Below are 20,963 nucleotides of genomic sequence, written 5' to 3'. Positions count from 1 at the left end.
TTCATACTTGAAGGAATTCTTTAAATCAACAGCCAACGATACCACAGCGTAAGTATCTTTCAAAATAAAAAGCCAAGCTGCAGGCCAGGTCTGGCCATGGCTATACGCTGTGTCAGCATGGTTCCATAGCTACATGTCTCCTGTAACCAGTCAGGAAAATGGACACTTTTGAAATGCATCCCATGCTCTTTCCTGTAAAATGGTGTCCACCAGTAGAAGGATAGTGGAGGGTAGGTGTACTAGCACTATAGTTCTCTAGAATGAGATCATCATTGATAGTTGTAAGCATTTGAATAGCCCCGCCTTTGCTCTGGCAATTGATACTGACTGAATTTCACTTCCATAAAAAAATAAATACCTATTTTGTTTTTTAGGATCTTCTTTGATAGTCACAAGCATTGCAATTTGGCCACATGCTGCATGGAATCCGTAAACACTTTTTATACATATTTATGTGTACCAATTTAGGTAATTAATGACGAATTTAACAGCTCCCAAAGGGTTTCCAGTAACATTAAAATGAAGACTGTCAACGGCCATTCAACCAAACTTCCAAGTTTTTAGCTTTATTTATTTTTTTTAAAAAAGAGAAGAAAACATTTAATAAGGAAAACCCCTTTACAGCATAATCCCAACATGTTCCAGTTAACCTAACTTGAAAGGCATGTTAGAAAGAATTTAGTTGAATTGAGAAATCAAAAACTGACCCTTTCAGACTCCAGCAGTCTTCCCCATCCCTTCATGACTTGTATCTGTAGATGCTAATGAGTCCCAGTTATGTTTTTTCCAGCTTGTGCTGAGAGATACTTAGAACACTTCTAAGTGTTTTAAACCCTATCTTTTCTTCCTGGGGATCATCATCAATAGTCATAAGCACTGAATATTCCCGCCCATGTGCAGGGACCCTGGCAATAATATAAAATTATATATGGAAATATCATATATCTAGCTCCACATATATGTATGAACATATATCATTTTTTTCTCACACCAATGCAGCCCCAAACTGAGGCTAAACAATGTAATTACCCATACAAATGCTGTATTTGCAAGGATATAAAAAACACAATAGGTCAAATAGCACTTGAACTCTGTGTTTTAATGAGCAAAACACTCATAAATCCTGAAAATTGCTAATAAATAGACATTGTTAGCCCACAGGCTGCATTGTAAAGCAATAGCATAGAAAATGAAATCATTTTCAACAAAAACTGGCACCGTGCCTTTAAGGCAGCCATGACCCCTAGCTTCCCATCATGCCTCAGGGGTGACAGTTAGGTCAGTTGTTCTTTCCGGCTCCTTCAGTCAGGACCCTGGTTTAACAGCTCCTACCTTTTTTTGGCTTTCTGTCAAAAAATATTACTGATTTTCCTAAATTTTTACTTTCACTCGACGTCTTTTAGGCTTAGAGTGTCAGTGCTACCTTTTTTGACTTTCAAAAAAGGAATATTTTTGTCAAAATGCCTTCTCTGTCTCCCTGAGACACACTCAGCAGATTCCGGTGAACACTGCAAGAATCGTTCTAGGAGACCCTCAAGGATAGAGAGAGGATAAGAATATATGGCCTCTCTGATAGAGGTAGGTCTCCTAAGAGGCAGAAAAACTACGGGCGCCATCGACGCCGAGAGAAGTCCCGACTTGTTCACCTTCAGCGTCGGGATCGGTGTCGAGCTACCAGCGGCGACGAAGACACCGTCGAAGACGAGTCACCTTCCATCGACGATGAAGACTTCAACGTCGATATCCAAGGTACCTCCGCCGACGTCAACCAGGCGACGTTCGGCGTCGAGGGAGAGGTCTCCGTTGACGCATGGGAGCTCAATGTCGAGACAGCCGTCGTCGATGCAGCATCACAAGCCCTCGACGGCGAAGCTTCCTCCGTCGACGCCTAATCATGAGCGTCCGGCGCTCGACGTCGAGTCATAAGTCGTCGGCTTATCAACACCAAAGCCCGACGTCGAGACAAGTCTCTCCATCTGAATTCCAGAGGCGTTCGATGTCGAGCCATAGATCTTGCGCAGAGAGAAGTTCAACTGGCCTCTGCGCAGCTTCCTTCATCGGTATCGAGGCCCACGTCGCAGAAAGCTACGGCGTCGAGTTTACCAGCTCCGTCGCCAGGTCACAGAACACCGTTGCAGCAGAAATCTCCACAGACGGCGTTGGCGGCAGAGGGAGAGTTGACCTCAGGGGGACACTCTAGGTCTACAGAACATTCTCCTGGGAGCAGGAGTCGTACTGCTAGAAGAAAGAGGGGTCCAGCGGATCAGACATCACGGAGTCGCTCAAGATCCCACTCTAGAATCCTTTCCAGAGAGAATTCGCCTCCAGTGAGCATTTCATCATCTTCTTCAGGCTCTCACTCCTCTCACCGGACCAGGTCCCCAGATGTGGTGATATATTTCTCCGACAGTGAGAGGTCCAGCCCACTCTCCTGCTCGTTTGACACATGTACAGAGGAGATCACCCCCTCCAACAAGTTCGCCTGTGAGGAGAGATACTCAGAAGTGGCCCTTCATCAGATTATCACCAAGATGGTACAGGCCTCTCCATCATTGGGCGTCAGACAAAGAAACAGCGGCCAGGCTGGCAGCAGTTCGAGACAGGCCAGTGTCCAGGCCCAGAGAACGATCACGCACCCCGGTGCGCTCCGGCAGAGGGAGGTCCAGGTCTAGGAGCAGAAGAAGGGAGCACAGATCTCCCACTTCTTCCTCTTCCCCTACTCGATCTCATAGGGATTATTCTCTGGCCTTAACGGACAGTCCTCCATCCAGAATATCTCCTGTGGATGACGTTTTTACCTTCTAGGATATCTTGGGCAGAGCGGCTCTTAAGCTAGGAGTTCCCATGATAACGCAACAGACCAAAACCTCAGTTATTTTTTAGACTTTGCACTACAGGTCTGCGCCCAAACCCCTGCTACCCTTGGTCCCCGAGATTATTGAACCGGTCATTGAGGTGTTCCTCACTCCAGCGACAATAAGGGCCACTCCAGTGCGGATTCTCAAGAAATACCGCTCGCCAGAGGAGGATCCACTCTTCCTCAGAGCCGATCCACCACCAGACTTGGTAATCATTGCAGCGGCGAGAAAATCCCATGCTGTAGCTTCCTCGTATACGGTACCTCCTGATAAGAAGAGCAAGTCGGAGGATTCATGGGGAAGAAGAGTCTGCAACACCTCAGCCTCCCTCCTAAAAGTGTCCAATGCGGAAGCGCTTCTGGGCCGTTATGATAGGTCCCTGTGGAATTCTCTGCAGCGGTTCATCGAGAAACTTCCGCATGAGGATAGGAAAGACTTTGAGGAGATTCTTTTGGAGGGCAGCCAAGTCTCCAACCAAATCATCAGCGCTGCAGCGGACGGTGCGACCCTCTCCGCATGGCTATGCTCACGGAGTGTGTGTAAGAAGGTCTTCCTGGCTGCGTCTTACTGCATTGAAACCTGAAGCTCAATCCCGTATCTTGAACTTGCCGTTTTCAGGAACATCGTTGTTTGAGGCAAGTACGGATGAAGAGATGCAGCGGATGAAAGTAGAATTGGACACTCATAAAGTCGTGGGGCTTGAACAGAAAAAAGAGTTTCGAAGAAGGTTTCGCCCCTACAATAAAGGCTCTTCCAAGCAGAGGGTTCAAACCCCCCAGTGGCAGAAGGGTCAGAACCAACAGGGGCAGCAGAAATCTCAAAATAGAGGCAGGCGTAATTCCAGAGGCGGTGGAAATCAGCGCCAGGGCAACAATCAAAACAAAGCCCAATCTCAACAATGAGTCCTTCCTCCCCCCAGCGCCGTTAACCACTCAAGTGGGGGGAAGCATCGCGCATCATATGGAAGAGTGACATACCATTACAAAAGATCGCTGGGTGTTAGCTACACTTCAGAATGGATACTGTCTTCCTTTCCAACACCTGCCTCCACCCGTTCCTCCAATGCCAGCATCAAGTCATCATCTGGACCTTCTAAAAAAGGAAGTGGCGATCCTTCTCGACAAGTCAGCCATCGAGAGGGTGCCAATCTCTCAAAGGGGAGGAGTGTATTCTCGATATTTTCTAGTCAGAAAAAAGGGCCAGAAGGCAGAATACAGACCCATTCTGGCCTTAAGAACACTCAATCTGTATGTCAAAAAAGAAAGGTTTCGCAAGTTGGCGCTTCATCAAATAAATCCACATCTCAGGAGAGGACATTGGATGTGTTCGCTGGACCTACAAGATGCATATTTTCATGTGCTGATCGCTCACAATCACAGAAGATTCCTTCGGTTCCGGGTGGGGACCTCTCACTATCAGTTCAAAGTCCTACCATTCGGGTTGAAGTCCGCCCCCGAGTGTTCACGAAGTGTGTCACAGTGGTAGCGGCCGCTCTACACCGCAGGGGTATCTTCGTGTACCCATACCTGGACGACTGGCTGTTGAAAGGTCCTTCCCCAGGCAGTGTAAGAAATCAATTCCTGAGCTGCATCAACCTCAGCCACCGGTTGGGTCTGCATGTGAACTTCAACAAGTCAGTCTCACAGCCTACGCAGAAGATACAGTTCCTAGGAGCTCTGCTAGACTCCGAGGTAGGAAAAGTGTTTCCTCTAGAGGAGAGACAGTGTTCCATAGCTCAGAAGTGTCAACTGATGCTTTGCAGCAAAAACCTAAGGTTGCGAAGGATTGCCTTCCTGCTAGGGTTGATGGCATCCTGCCTTTTTCTGGTCCCGAATGCCAGACTTCGAATGCGTCCTCTTCAGCAGGATCTGGAGGACAAGTGGGACCAGCAATCAGCATGCTGGGATGACAAAATCACACTGTCAGACGCAGCGCGAGCATCCATTCCTTGGTGGACAAAGAAGAAAAATATGCAGGTCGGAATTCCGTTCCATCAGCCTCCTTCTGCCCAGACGTTAGTCACGGATGCATCTTTGCAAGGATGGGGAGCACACATGGGTCATCTCCAAATGCAAGGTCTGTGGTCCCCCAAAGAGCGTACTTACCACATCACATGCTGGAGTTGAGGGCAGTCCACTTAGCCCTAAAAGCGTTCCTTCCCTCGATTCAGCACTCGTTAGTGTTAGTACAGACAGACACACCACCACAATGTACTACCTGAACAAGCAGGGAGGGACACGCTCACGGACTCTTTCACTGGAGGCCCAAAACATTTGGCATTGGCTCCTGGCTCGCAATCTGCCAATCACAGCAGTCCACCTCCCAGGAGAACAGAATGTGAGGGCGACGCTCTAAGCTGGCATTTCGAAGACAGAGAAGACTTGGTTCTCAACGATGAGGTAGTCGAAGGCATCTTCCAGTCTTGGGGTCGTCCCACTATAGATCTCTTCGCGGACGACGAAAACTCCAAATGCCGAGACTTCGCCTCAAGATTCTACCGACCAGGATCGAAAGGGAATGACCTTTTGATATACTGGTCAGGGGAATTTGTGTACGCCTTTCCACCCCTTCCGCTGATCCCGAAGGTGGTGAGCAAGCTGACGAACTCGTACACAACGATGATTCTCATTGCTCCAGATTGGCCGAGACAATGGTGGTACACGGACCTTCTCCGTCTATCAGTGACCCCGCACAGGAAGTTGACATGCAGGCCGGACCTGCTATCCAAGATGAACCGGAGGATTCAAGTCAAGTCATAAGCTTTTATTCGATTTGAGAAATACAAATCATACAAGCATAAAAACATATAAAAATAATTCATTATATACATATTTGTTCAGAATACAAAGTGACTCAAAGAATCTCGGGAATAATACGTAGAGAGGAAGAGAACATATAATGGCATACGCAGGGCAACAATGCATGGTTAAAGGTATAATATGAAGCCAATAAGTTAAAAAAGGTCATGCATGTACAGACAGGAATAGTATAGTTGTCACACGAAGTGCTTTCCTGGCAGCTGTACGTTTTAATGCAAAAATTCCAGTATAGCTCGGAGCAAACAATAATACAAGGTTAAAAATGTGATTTTGATACAAAAGTTCCAGTATGGCTCGGGCAAGCAATAATACAAAGTTAAAATATGATATGCTGTTAAAACGTGTATGTACAGACAGGGATATATGAAATTATGGCAGCACTATGCTCTTCCTGGCAGCTGTACATTTCAGGATAAAAGTGGCAACAAAGAAACAAATGTCCACATTCTCTAGGGAGGATAATAGCTCTAGGGCACTCTTTGAGGATCGAATATTATATTTTAAAAGGATAGGTTTTAGGTACCTTACCCTTAAAAAGTGATAAAATTAGCAAAAAAGTAGAAAATGACAGCAGCTCTGGCGTGAGGTATTGTCACATGGGCAAGGAGTCTCGGATCTTATTTTCTGATCTGGAAATGCGACGAGATGATGTACAATGCCCAACCTGACTCGGGTTAGTACAAATTGATGGGAGGGACGGGAAACTTTCAGGAGGTAGGCTTGAAACCCCGGAGTTAGATTTAGTTCCTTATAGAACTTCACGGTGGCTAACTTGCCATACACCTTATCTCGCCCTTTCTTTTTAAAATTTTAAAATGTTTGTTTGATTTCTTTTTTGGGAATTGCAACCGCCAGTTCGGGGTCAAGGAGAACATCTATTTCAAATAAAGTTTTATACCAGAAATAAATGTATTTCAACCACTGGATACGTGATGAGTAATCCAATCCTATACAATCAAGAATGATTTCTTGAGTGAATCGAGTCTCTGGCTTAGCCCAAATAGAACGCCACAATAAGAGTGGCCGAACGGCTGCTAAGTCAGAAATAAACTCGATCCCTACCTCATCATGAATTAGTTGGACAGAGGCAGAGGGGGGGACACATAACAATCTTCTTAAAAAGTTGTTTTCATCTTTTTGGAGCGAAGGGCCCTCGATATGACCCCACACACCCGCCCCGTACAGTGCAGAAGAAACACAACGTATATTATATATGTTGGTCATGTCTGAAATACTTCTCGATCCAAGCTTGGATGCAAATCGGAATATGCTACTGGTAGTCCGCATCATTTTCAACCTTATGTTATCGAACTCGGGTATCCATGACCCGTCGCTGGCGTAGGTAATTCCCAAATAACAGAATGATTTGACGTATGTCATCTTGTCGCTTTCCAGGAAAAAACTGTGCTTCAGTTTATTTACAGAGTGCCCACACGACATTATATAAGTCTTAGATTTATTCACGCGGAGCCTCCTGTTTTGGATAAACTGCGCGAATCTGTCAATCAGTCGCTGTAACCCGATCTGGGTACGAGATAAAAGAACAGCGTCGTCCGCATATAGTAGGATTGGGACAGGTTTGCCTCCAATCAGGGGAGCATCTGCTGCGGTATCAGTCAGGATGCAATCAATGTGATTAATAAAAAGGGAAAATAAAAGAGGGGCCAGTACGCATCCCTGGCGGATACCACGTGAAACTTTGAAAAACGGCGTACATTCGCCTAGGGTGCCATAACGAACCTTACAAGAAAGTTTTTCGTAAAGCCTGGTCAGAAAATTGACTATTTCCTTCGGTGCCCCTGACTCTAGCAAAACCTGCCAGAGAATAGCGTGATCAACTAAGTCGAACGCGCTGCTCAGATCAGCAAAACATAAAAAAAGGTTACCTTTTTTAACTACAGTATATTTATTAATAATAAGGTCCACATTTACGCATTGCTCCAAAGTGCCCATACCTTTCCTGAAGCCGTATTGCACTTTTGTTAAAATATTCATATCTGTGGCCCAAGTTTCTAGTCTTTTGAGCAAAATTCTGCTCATGACCTTTACTGAGGCGTCCAACAAAGAAATTGGACGGTAGTTGGAAGCCTCAGATTTACTGCCTTTTTTAAAAAGGGGAATAACTGATTGGCCCCAGGAGGGAGGAATATTACCTTCTGCTGCACAGTTAAAAGTCCTCACCAAAATAGGAGCCCACAAGTTTGGTTCTGATTTTAAAAGATCGATGGGTACCCCATCAGGGCCCGGGGCCTTCCCCCCCTTGCTGTTGGAGAGCCCTTCAAGACCCTCCTCCAGGGTTACCTCCAAAGATAGAGGTATCCAGGAGGGGGACTCAGTAGCTGATACGGTTAGGGGTGTCCCTTCTGGGTTAAAAATATTAGTAAAGTGGATAATCCACTCGTTACATGAAACGTAGGAAGTTATTTCCGGGCAACCGTCAGTGTTTAAAAAGGGGCTATTAATTGTTTCCCAATAAAGTTTGCAATTTTTGGTCTCGGCTGCTACCTTCAACTTATCCCACGCTTCACATTGTAAAACCTTTTTCCTTTTAGAAATTGCCATTTTGTAGTTAACCCTTAATTGTTTTACACCATTGCTGTCTCGGGGTTTGATACCTAGAGCTTTTTTCAGTTCCCGTAGGGCTACGGTACAGGGTTTATCAAACCATCCCCGTTTTATAACTCTTTTAGATGGGGATTTCTTAGTAAAAATGCCTTCGATGATGGTATTAATCTTGATAAATTGTGACATCAAGAGGTCAGGGTTAATTACATTTTTTAAGCAGTAACTGATTTCAGTTTTGCAACCGACTATGACCTCCCTCTGTTTGGCCATAGAGCTGGTTCCAGACCATTTAATCCTCAGACCATTTGGTCTGATCGGAACTATTGCAGTAGAGCAAGTTTCTCCAGTCGCTGATTTTGCACCCCGTCCCGATAGGGTAACGCAGATGCTGTTGTGATCACTGAGGCTTTCCTCTCTGATACAAAGATTTGAAAAGTCTCCTGTACTGGAGAACAAAATATGGTCAATGAATGTCCCAGAATCCCTCCCTGTAAAAGTGGGGCAGATATAATTCGAGCTGTTTTTGTTACAACTTAATAGGTGTAGGTCTAGTTTGATTAGCAGTTTGTTTAGAATTGTGCCATATTGGCAATGTGGGAAGTGAGGGGAATCCTCACCCTCACCCGCAATCCCCCGATAATTGACCATCTCCTTTCCAAAGCCACAGGGATTCCCTTTTGATAAATGAGAGGGCTGCAGATTAAAGTCCCCTGCCCATAGGATATCTGCCCTTCTGTTTGCGAGGAGGATTCATTATCCCAACCTTCCGTCACTGAACTTGGCAGCATGGCTCCTGAGGTCATACAATACGGCCACCTGGGACTGCCGCAAGACTGCATGTCCATCTTAAAAGAGGCAAGATGTCCTTCCACAAGACATTCTTATTCATGCAAGTGGAAGCGTTTCTATTTGTGGTGTATGCAAAACAATTGTCATCCTAACAAGGGCCAGGAAGAAGTTATTCTTCCTTATTTATTGTATCTGGCTAAAGCAGGGTTGAAGTTTAATTCGATTAAGGTGCATTTGGCTGCTATAACAGCTTATAGGCGTTCACCTTCCCAATCTTCTTTTTTCCAGTTGCAAACTGTGAAGGATTTTCTGCAGGGGTTGAAAAAGGTTTACCCTCCAGTGTGACCTCCGTCACCCCCCTGGGAGTTGAACCTGGTGCTATCAAAATTGATGGGTCTACCTTTTCAACCCATTCATAAAGCAACTTTGCAGCATATTTCGTGGAAGGCTGCTTTTTTGGGAGCAATCACGTCGGCTCGCAGAGTGAGCGAAATTCAGGCTTCCTGTTCCAAAGAGCCGTACACAGTGCTCCATCTGAATAGAGTAGTGTTGAGAACACATCCTTCTTTCCTACCTAAGGTGGTATCAGATTTTCATGTAAACCAGACCATCTCTCTGCCCACCTTTTTTCCCAATCCCTCCACTCCAGCTGAGAGGGCATTGCATTCGTTGGACCTGAAAAGAGTTGTGAAATGTTATCTTGATAAGTCCAAAATGATACGTAAGTCTGATCAGTTATTTGTCAACTATGGATCGATCAGACCAGGTTATGCAGCCTCGGAACGTTCTATTTCAAGGTGGATAGTTTCATGTATCAAACTTGCTTACCAATTGGCGCAGAAGACCCTGGGATTTTCTCCTAAAGCGCATTCCACCAGAGGAAAAGTGGCCACTACGGCTTTTCTTCATAATGTGTCCATGTCTGAGATTTGTAAGGGGGCGACCTGAAGGTCTGTCCATACATTTACCAGACACTACTGTCTAGAATCAGACACTAGAGCAGATACACAAGTAGGCCAGGCCTCCTTGCGGAATCTGTTTAATAGCTGATTTTCGGCTATTACACTCTTTGGTTGGGTCATGTGTTTCTCATTTACCTGCAGGTGGTTGATGGGCTTGCTATTCTATTCAGTGCTTATAACTATTGATGAGGATCCCCTGGAAGAGAAACAATGTTATTACCCATACATATGCTTTATTTGCAAGGATATAAAAAACACATTAGGTCAAATAGTACTTGAACTCTGTGTTTTAATGAGCAAAACACTCATAAATCCTGAAAATTGCTAATAAATAGACATTTTTAGCCCACAGGCTGCATTGTAAAGCAATAGCATAGAAAATGAAAGCATTTTCGACAAAAACTGACACCGTGCCTTTAAGGCAGCCATGACCCCTAGCTTCCCATCATGCCTCAGGGATGACAGTTAGGTCAGTAGTTCTTTGCATAACCCTGTAAGTCAGGGGTCAACCAGAAACTGTAAACATTTTTACAACGTCTCATCTACCTGGGGAGGCGGGTGGGTTGCTTATGACTTTGATGAGGATACCCCTGGAAGGGTACTAGGATTACAGGTAAGTAACGTATCCTTAGCCTCAGTTTGGGGCTGCATTGGTCTGGGAAAAAATGATATATGTTCATACATATATGTGGAGCTAGATATATGTGATTTCCATATATAATTTTATATAATTTCCGGGGTCCCCGCACATGGGCGGGAATATTCAGTGCTTATGACTTTGATGAGGATACCCCTGGAAGAGAACTAGGATTACCGGTAAGTAACTTATCCATTTATACAAACATATATCATTATTTCTCACACCAATACAGCTCTCATTTAGGAGGCTAAACAATGTAATAAAACACATAAACTGCTTTTGCAAACATACATAATATATGTATAAAAAACACATGAGGGCAAGAAGCACTTGAACTCTGTTTTTAATGAGTAAACCTCAAGAGTAAACTGCAAAGGAAAAGCAGGCATTGTTAGCCTACAGGCTGCATTGTAAACCAATATAAAAAATGAAAGCAATCTTCCATAAAACTGGCACTGTGCCTTTAGGGCAGCCATGACCCCTAGCTTCCCATCATGCCTCAGGGGTGACAGTTAGGTCAGTTGTTCTTTCCGGCTCCTTCTGTCAGGAGCCTTGATTCACAGCTCTCTCTTTTTTTACTTTTCTGTCAAAAATACCTTGTTTTTTTGTGGGTTTTTGCCTTTACTCGACGTCTTCTGATATTAGAGTGAAGTTTAACCCATTTTTTTGTTGCAGAAAGAATTTTTTCTGTCAAAAATGACTTCTTTGTTTGATTCATGCCCAGCCCGTGGCAAAAAGAAGGCCAAGTCAGACACACATGAAGTGTGCATTCTCTGCCTCCCTGAGTCTCACTCTCCTGCCTCCTGTCAACACTGCAGGAAACTATTTAGAAGAACCATCAAAGCCAGGGAGAGAAACCGTCTTTATGGCCTCTCAGAAAGAGGTAGGTCTCCTGTAAGGAGAAAGAGAACGCGTTCGACGTCAAGGAGCAAGGTCCAGATATGTTCTCCTTCAGCGTCAGGCTCGACGTCGAAGGTACCGGCGGCGAAGTCGTCGTCGAGGACTTTGGCGCAGGAGCATCGTTCTTCAGCGTCGAGGGCCAAGTCTCCATTGGCATTAGAAAAGCATCCGGCGTCAAGACAAGATCCTCCGCCGCCGACTCTTTAACGACGATCGACGTTGAGACAGAGATCATCGACATCAAGACATAAGTCACCATCTTCGAGGTCGAGACCCAAGTCCCCGTTCGGCGTCTCAACGCAGATCGACGTCGAAGCACAGGTTGTCGGATTTTCACTCGTCGACGTAAAGGCAGAAGCTTCCTTTGACGTCAGCAAGACACTCGACATCGAGGCAGGGGTCTCCGTCCGTCGGTTTCACAGCCGAAGTCAAGGCAAAGTCCCCTTTCGAAGGAAAGGCGTTCAACGTCGAAGCAGAGCCCCCCGCCAAAGAAAAGATCGACGTCGAGACAAGAGTCTCCGTCGATGCGCCGCTCGGCGTCGAGGCAGAGCCCTCCGTCGAAGCAAAGGAGATCGACGTCGAGACGCAGGTCTCCGTCGAGGCAGTCGGGGTTGAGGTACATGTCTCCGCCGGGAACGAGAAGGTCGATTTCGAGACAAAGATCTCCGTCCCGGACGACGTCCAGGCCGGGGTCTCCGTCTGTATAGGTCCCTGGAAGCTTCTCTACGTCTCCACCATCGACGTCGAGCGCATTCTCCCACAGTTCCATCGCCAGACATTCTCCAGAGGTGGTTATTTTGTCCTCAAGTAGCAAGGACTCTCCCTCTGGACATCAACATTCAGTAGAAGCGGCTCATCAGGAAGGACGGAAATCTCCCTCCACACGTCGTTCTCCTGTTAGAGAGAAGACTTCATCCATTCACCTCTCTCCCAGATGGATGGGACCACTACACCACTGGGCTGAGCCTACATAGTCGGTAGTCGTTAGGCGGGGTCCGAGTCCTGATCACAGGTCCCCTCTGGCTCGCCTAGCACAAGATGCAGATCTTTCTCCGCCAAGAGGTAGAGCTCGTACTTGCTCTCCTGCAACACCTTCCAGGAGGAGATCAAGTACACGCAGCAGAAGGAGGAGGCGCAGATCTCCAATGCCTTCCACCTCTCCAACATACTCCACAAAAAGAGACTACTCGCCCACCTTTATCGACAGTCCACCGTCGAGTATCTCTCCTGTGGACGATGTTATTTTCGAAACCTTGAACCAGAAGACGTCTTTTCGACCGTTACTTCCATTGGTACCGGGGCTCCTTAAAACGGTCATGGACATCTTCCTTACGCCGGCCACTCTCAAGACCGCACTGGCGAGAATTCCAAAGAAGTATTGTCCTCCGGAGGGGGATCCCTCCTTCCTGAAGTCCAATCCACCACCGGACTCTGTGATTGTGGCTTTGGCTAGAAAGACCCACTCAGTGGCCTCCTCGTCTAGAGTACCACCAGACAAGGAAAGCAAGACACAAGATTAATGGGGGAGAAAAGTATGTGGGACTTCTGCATCCATGCTTAAAGTCTCCAGAGCTTTGTGGGACTCTCTCCAGCCTTTTATGAATAAACTGCCCAAGGATGACCATAAGGACTTAGAGGAGGTTTTACAATAGGGGAGCTTGGTGGCGAACCAAGTGATTAGTGCTGCGGCGGATGGAGCTACACTTTCAGCCCACTCCTGCGCCCACGGAATTTGTGCCAGAAGATCTTCCTGGCTTCGCCTTACAGCACTGAAGCCAGAAGCGCAGGCCCAGATTCTCAACCTTCCATTCTCCAGTTCATTGTTGTTCAGCTCGCACACCGATGAAGAGATGGCACGGATGAAGACCGAGCTAGATACCCTGAAAGCGGTGGGGCTGGAAAAGGAAAAAGAGTTTAGTTGCTGTTACCGCAATACTGATCACCACTTCTTCCAACAGAGGGTTCAAACCCCTCATTGGCAAAAGAACCAAAACCAACAAGGCCAGCAGAAGTCACAGTATCAAGGTCATCGGTCCAAGAGGGGAAGAGGAGCCAACTGTCAGTCCTCTATCTAAGGTCCAGCCAAACAATGAGTGCCCGCTTCCTCCGTCAACGTCCACCACTCCAGTAGGAGGACGTGTTGCGAATCATCTGCAAGAGTGGCGAGCTATCACGAAGGACCAGTGGGTGTTAGCTACGCTGCAGAATGGGTACTCTTTACGTTTTCAACGTCGTCCTCCTTTGATCCCTCCGGTACCGTCATCATGCTACCAGGTCAACATGCTGCAGAGGGAAGTGGGAATCCTTCTCTAAAAATCAGCCATAGAGAAGGTTCCACGATCCCAAAGAGGTTGAGGGGTTTATTCCAGATATTACCTGGTAAAGAAAAAAGGTAAAAAATCGGAGTACAGGCCCATTTTGGATCTGCGAGCACTCAACATGTCCATCAAACGGGAAAAATGTTGCATGTTGGCTTTCAACCAAATATATCCTCACCTCCGCTATGGGGATTGATTTTGTTCGCTGGATCTGCAAGATGCCTACTTTCATGTACCGATAAGTCAGCATCACCGTCAATACCTATGATTCATAGTCTGATCGTCCCAGTGAGTCGGCTCCCCGAGTGTTCACGAAGTGCATGGCGGTGGTAGCAGCTGCTCTGCGACGCAGAGGCATCTTTGTCTACCCTTACCTGGACGATTGGTTGCTGAAAGTCCACTCTCTCCTGATGGTGAGGAACCATTTCCAGCAGTGCCTAGGACTTTGTCAAAATCTGAGCCTCCATGTGAACTTCGAGAAGTCGACACAGCAGCCCACTCCCTGGGGGCGTTGATAGACTCCGAGCGGGGAAATGTGTTTCCTTAGGAGGAGAGAATGAAGAACCGGGTTATTTAAGACCCAGCGGCGTCAGGGGACACGTCCAAAGTATCCGAGTTCACCTGCCTTCTAAACACAGAGACACGGAATCTTCTTGGTGACGTCAAAGATCGAATTTATTGGCTGCAACCAGAAACAGAGGTCCACAAAGTACAATGGCTGTATATTCGTAGGAGACTGCTCAATTTTTACAAAGCAAGCCATCCTTTTTATGCCAAAAATCACATTCCAGACAAATACCTTACATTTACGAACTGTCCAATCACATGTGTCCAAATCAGAGGTATCGCATGACGGTAAAACCCACTTTTCAGTTGCCCAGCCCACGATTAATCATTGGTCAAACCCAACATTCTTCATCAGGCAGGTCGATCGAAAACCCATCATAAAAACGGGCACCTCCTCATCGTAAAACGGGTCATAAAGAAAGAAGCAGAGACAGGTGTGAGCAAGATAAGACATAGTTGTGTGAAATAAAGGGTTTATGATGTCCTGTGCCTTTATCCTCAATCTCGATCGGCTACTGGGAAAGGAACTGGCCTAACAAGTTTGGCTTCAGGCAAGAGGGTCGTTCGCTCGGGTCATTCAGAAGTCAGCTACAGTGTACGTGTTGCTAAAGACTCGTGTGGCCGAAGTCATCGGCCTATGTGAGGGCAACCACAAAATGGCTGCCGTATACAAAATGGAACCCGAGGGTTCAAAACGAATCCCTAAATACATAGTGAATCCATCGGTGTAATGTGACGAAAACACTCATGCTTGCCGTACTAACTGGTTACGGTTCGCTAATACCAAATTCGTAGCGAAATGATGACCATTATGAAACGGGTTCAGGATTCACGGAACCTCGGACCCTCCTTTTGCCCTTACATAGGCAATTACCTACACTCACGTTAATCTGAGTCCAGGTCTATATTCATTAGATCATCAAGATGTTGCTGAAGCATAATCCTATTGCTTAGTACCTCTCTTGGGACAGGGCTCCTTGCACACGTAGTAGCACAGAGGCCACATATAGTAGAAGCACACTGCACACAAAGACAGAACAGAAACAGAATCGCTAAAGCCATCCCAATGACCATCAGAATCTTCCATCCCCAGGTGGATAACAGTTCCCAGAACCATCCCATTAACGACCAATCTCCTTCATCCACGTGTATAGAATCTGAGATCTTATGCAACTTGGAAATGGCCTGGTATACTGTCGGAGCATTGTCTGGAATGAAAACGCAGCAGCTCGATTGGATCACTTTACATACCCCACCTCGATCTGCAAGTATGACATCTAACGCAACTCTATTCTGGAGTGTCATAAGATGATCCGACTGGAGCTCAGCAGTCAAGTTACTAAGGGCACCGGCAGTTTCAACTACGGTGGACTCAACCACTCTTGTTAGCTGCCGTATGTTCCTGCTGTTAGCCATCGGTCCCCAAAACGGCAGAAAACCCTTCACGAAATCTCCAAATTCTTGTCCTGCAGTATCTTCCTTACTGAAGACACCTCTAACAATTCTCGTCTTGTGGTAATCTGCCGCTGCTGTATAGGTGGGAGGCAACAGAAACGATACAAAACATGTGCCCGAGAAGTCAGGGGGCAACCATGTGTATGCCCTATCGTAACAGACAAAATAGGTACCCTTAGCTGCTAGAAATGGTGGGGAAGTCTGGGACGCAAAAACATGCGTCTCCGCGCAGATACTCTTCCCTAACTGAGCTCTCGGATTCTTGCCATTACCTTGCAGACAAAGATGACCCTGATGGGGTACGATCCAAATCGGAGAGGATCTTTTCGCTCGCTGGTTCTCACTCAGACTAACTCCATATCCAGTCACGTTCCATCCAATATATGCTAGTGTCTCTTCTCTCGGTATTGTCTCATAGGAGCTAAACCCTCTAATCATATCGACTATTCCCTTAACTAGAGCACTATTCTTTGGATTGTCCTTTATAGAACGTAGGGGGTAAACCTCACGAGCATAGATGAACATCGTTCTGTATGCCCACACAGAACCATTGTAGCTGAATGGCAGGACCAGGTAAGGAATACCTTTATCGGTAGTATGCGGCATAAGGCCACACACCCAACAGTTAGTCGTGTTCACTACCAGTTGGTGTTGGTTTAGGAGCTGAACAAAGGAGTTCTTTACGAATTCCAATCTTCTAATGGATTCATGTTCAGGCAGAGGATGAAAAGAATGTGAAGAAACAGTAGAAGAAGGTATAGGTTGTGTGGTCGGTGCAAACGTCACTTGAAAAGAGAATACAATATATCCCATTAAAAACATCATTAAACTAAGTAACATAAAAAGACACAATATTAAAAAACATTTCCTGCTCATAATCTTACACATTTTGCTTTTAAAATTCGTTTCCTTAACAGGTCTCTCCATCTTGAAAAACTCCATCCTCTAACCGTGCCGTTCGCAGCGGTAGGGTGTTCCGTGCTAAGGAATGCGCCTGTCAGTCCAGGGAACGCCCTAGGACCAACCAGAACCGTCGACCTTGTGTCTTTGGCTTGCACTCCAAAGACTTGACACCGCGACCCTACAGCTGAACCCGGATGGCGGTTCGAAAAACAAAAAGTCGGTCAAAACAGTTTCTCAGATGGGAGAGCTGAGTTTCAAAAATAGCGAAAGGAAAATTCGATCATTTTATTTGTCCCATGACTCTTGGTCGCAAATTATACCGGCCTTTTTCAGGCAATGTCTGGTCGCGAAACAGTAGTTCAGGCTCATTAGTGTCCAATCGAACTGACGGTGGCTCAGCTTCTTGTAGAAGATCGTCGCTTTCTCGCTCAGAACTTGTCCCAATTAAACGTGCATCGCTAAAAGGCAGAAAACGAGGTACAGTGTCAGTCTCCGAATCAGGAATGCCCTCCTGGTCCCACCGGTCGTACGGCAGAGGCAAAGGGACCCTCTTACAGTGTACGCCATGGATCCAGTTCTTTTTCCCTTGTACTCGCACTGCAGATCGTGTTGATAGGAGCACCAAGTAGGGACCAATCCAGCGAGGCTGGTCGTTCTTTGTCCGCTTGAAGTTCTTGACTAGCACCCACGAGCCAGGATCGATGGCATGTCCTGGATCGTCAGAAACCTGAGGCAATGTATCATGAACCTGTTGGTGTAAGACACGCAATTTAGCCGTCAAATCATACAGATAATCAAGCAATACAGGGTGTTCAATCTCGCTAAATTTTGTCGGCCTCGGCACTCCCCATATGTTAGCCGGGCGACCAAAAATTATTTCATAGGGACTAAGTCCCACTCGAGAATTTACAGTCATTCTAGTTGACAAAAGTGCTAATGGCAATGCGTCAGGCCATTTAAGACCAGAGCTCGCCTGTATCTTGGCAAGTTTTAATTTAAGAGTGCCATTATAACACTCTACTAGTCCAGCTGATTGTGGGTGATTTGCAGCGTGGAATTTCTGCCGTATCCCTAGCCCCTCACACACTCTCTTCATCACTTGACCCACAAATTCACTCCCATTGTCACTCCAGACCATTCTCGGCAACCCATATCTAGGGAAGAACTCCTTAATAAGGGCTTTGGCTGTGGAGAAGGCAGTGTTATCTTTTAGGGGATATGCTTCTACCCATCTCGAGAAGGCACATACAACCACGAGTACGTATTTCAGGTTGTTGCATCTCTCCATGTGAATGAAATCTAATTGCAAAACCTCAAACGGATACGTCGGAGGCGCAAAATGACCAGCTGGAGTTGGGGTTCCCTTACCAGGATTGTACATCAGGCAAACCATACAATTCTTGACCACATTCTCTGCATACTTAGGAATTCCGGCATTCTGCCATACTGGAGCCAACAACTTACAAATCCCTTTCACACTGATGTGAGCCATTTCATGAGCCATCGTAACCACTGCAAGCACGTACGCATCGGGTAACAACCATCGCTGATGCTCTGACAACTCAACCCAACAACCACTCGCATCCAATTTACCCGTACTTTCTCTCCATACGCTCAACTCTCTCTCTGTAGCTTCAGCTTGGATAGACTTCACACTTTCTATCGTATCCTCACACATTCCAACGTCACCAATCCATCTTGCAGGGCCGGCAACATACATTCGACTCATTATATCCCTCGCCACATCTTTTCCAACTTCATCGGCAAACGCATTACCGCGACCAACGTCATCGGTAACCTTCTGGTGTGCACTGCATTTCACAATCGCAACTTGCAACGGCAAGGTAAGTGACCCAAGAAGTTCGTTCACCAACTGACCATTCTGAATCTTTGTTCCATGAGACGTGAGGAACCCACGTTCCTTTCACAAACGTCCAAAACTATGAGCCACACCAAACGCGTACTGGCTGTCGGTGTATATGGTCACTTTCTTTCCTTTCGATAATGCACACGCTCTCGTAAGTGCAATCAACTCTGCTGCTTGAGCTGAATTATGTGGGATACGTGCAGCATTAACAATCGTATGCAAAGTCGTAACAGCATATGCCGCAGTCGTATCACCATTCGGAAGCTTGAAGCATGAACCATCCACCCATAAGGTACCATCACACTTTGCAAGAGGAGTGTCCTTAAGATCTACTCTCCCTTTCGTTTCCTCTTCTGTCCTGAGAAAACAATCATGCTGTTCAGAAACATCTGTTTCTACTGAAATCGGCAATAACGTAGCTGGATTCAACGTATTGCATCTCTTTATGTGCACATGACTCGCTAAAAGTGTCAACTCGTAACCTGACAATCGAGCACTAGTCAAGTGCTGTGTCTTGGTCCTGTTTAACAAGGTATCCACAGCATGTGGCACCATTACAATCAACATATTATTCATGACCAAACCAGCAGACTGTAGAATGGAAACAGCTGCTGCCGCTGCAGCTCTCAAGCAACTCGGTAATGCCCTAGCTACCGGATCCAAAGTCGATGAGAAATACGCGCATGGACGTTGCTTGTCCCCAAAAGATTGCGTCAACACTGACAATTCACATCCCTCTCTCTCGTGGACGTACAGCGTAAAAGGCTTACTGTAGTCGGGGGTACCCAACACAGGAGCCGAACATAATGCATCGCGCAATTCGGAAAAACTCTTCTGACAATCATCAGACCACGGGAGGGGATTTGGTGTATCTTTGCACGTTAATGCAACCAGAGGTTTGGCCAGCAAAGAAAAATTTGGTATCCATTGTCTGCAGTATGACGTGATACCCAAGAAAGCACGTATGTCTCTCTGTGTAATTGGCACACTCATTTTCGCAATCGCCTGAATTCGTTCTGTGGTCAATCTTCTTCCCTCCTTCGACAAGAGATGACCTAAGTAGGTCACTTCTTGTCGACAATACTGTAACTTCGAGAGAGACACCTTGTGATGGAAGTTAAACAAATGACGCAACAACAACAAAGTAGCTTCCTTACAAAGCTCTTCAGTATCAGCAGCGACTAACAAATTGTCAACGTACTGGAGAAGAGCAGCACCATCAGGTAAAGCAATCGTATCAAGCTGTGTTTTTAAGGCCTGACTATAGATGGAAGGACTCTCACAGTAGCCTTGAGGAGCTCTCTTAAACCGGAAGCTTCGGCCTCCTAAAGAGAAGCCAAAGATGTCCCTACTCTCCTCGGCAATCGGGATGCTGAAGAAAGCATTCTTCAAATCAATCACCGAAAACCACGTGGCCGAAGCTGGAATCATGGTCAACAAGGCAGTGATATCTGGAACGACAGGAAACTGTGGCACAACTATCTTATTCACCTCGCGGAGGTCGATCACGAACCTGTAAACAGGTGGCTGAGAAGAGTCAGTGCGTTTCAAGACTGGCAAAACAGGGCTGTTGCAAACATTACCTCTTGTTTCCTCAATTACGTCTTTCTCAATTAGATCATGGATAATCGCTAACAACGCTCTTTCACCATCACTGGAGATCTTATATTGAGGAATGCGTGGCATTTTAACGTTCGCTTTCAGCGTCACATCATACGGCGGTATCTCCAAAAGACCCACATCATTAGGACCAGTAGCCCAAATAGTATCAGGAAGAGAAGATCATTCTGTCGGAAGTTGATCTCTCGATAAATACATAGGTGAGACCACTTTCTTACCCAATGTAAGTTGTACTCCCGAAGGAGAACAATACAATGTCACATACAATCTTTTCAACAGATCCAATCCCAACAAGTTCTCACCACAACCTGTCGTCAGAATAAGGGGTGCTTCGAGTTCACAAGGTCCAACAGAAAGAGACAAAGGATTAGAAATCGGGTTTCTAACTGGGGCGCCAGAAAAACCTACTGAAACATTCGTTAAGCCAGACAAAGGTGCGCCAGGGAGTCTAGAGTGCATAATAGAACTCTTCGTAGCACCAGTATCCAACAGAAAAGGCTCTGACACACCTGATGTAATCACCTCAACATAAGGTCCACTCTGATCTACTGGAACTGAAACAACTCCCTCTCTCTGTCCATGGCTGTCCTAGCAATCATTACCATCCATATTCTCACCTTCGACGTAGTAGTCATCAGCATAGTACTGAGTCGTTCTACCAGACGCGTTATTCTGCTGATCAAAACAATTCATTGAGTTC

The 20,963-nt window shown here is 46.2% G+C and overlaps 1 protein-coding gene across 13 annotated transcripts in view; it reads left to right on the top strand.

Moving 5' to 3' along the window:
- Positions 1 to 20,963, top strand: part of ZCWPW1 (zinc finger CW-type and PWWP domain containing 1) — a 1,771,049-nt gene that overhangs the window by 165,016 nt on the left and 1,585,070 nt on the right. The window lies entirely within an intron of this gene.

This window comes from Lissotriton helveticus, chromosome 12 (genome assembly GCF_964261635.1).
Source record: "Lissotriton helveticus chromosome 12, aLisHel1.1, whole genome shotgun sequence".
In the NCBI taxonomy this organism is placed as follows: domain Eukaryota; kingdom Metazoa; phylum Chordata; class Amphibia; order Caudata; family Salamandridae; genus Lissotriton; species Lissotriton helveticus.
This window is presented reverse-complemented; position numbering and strand designations above follow the sequence as displayed.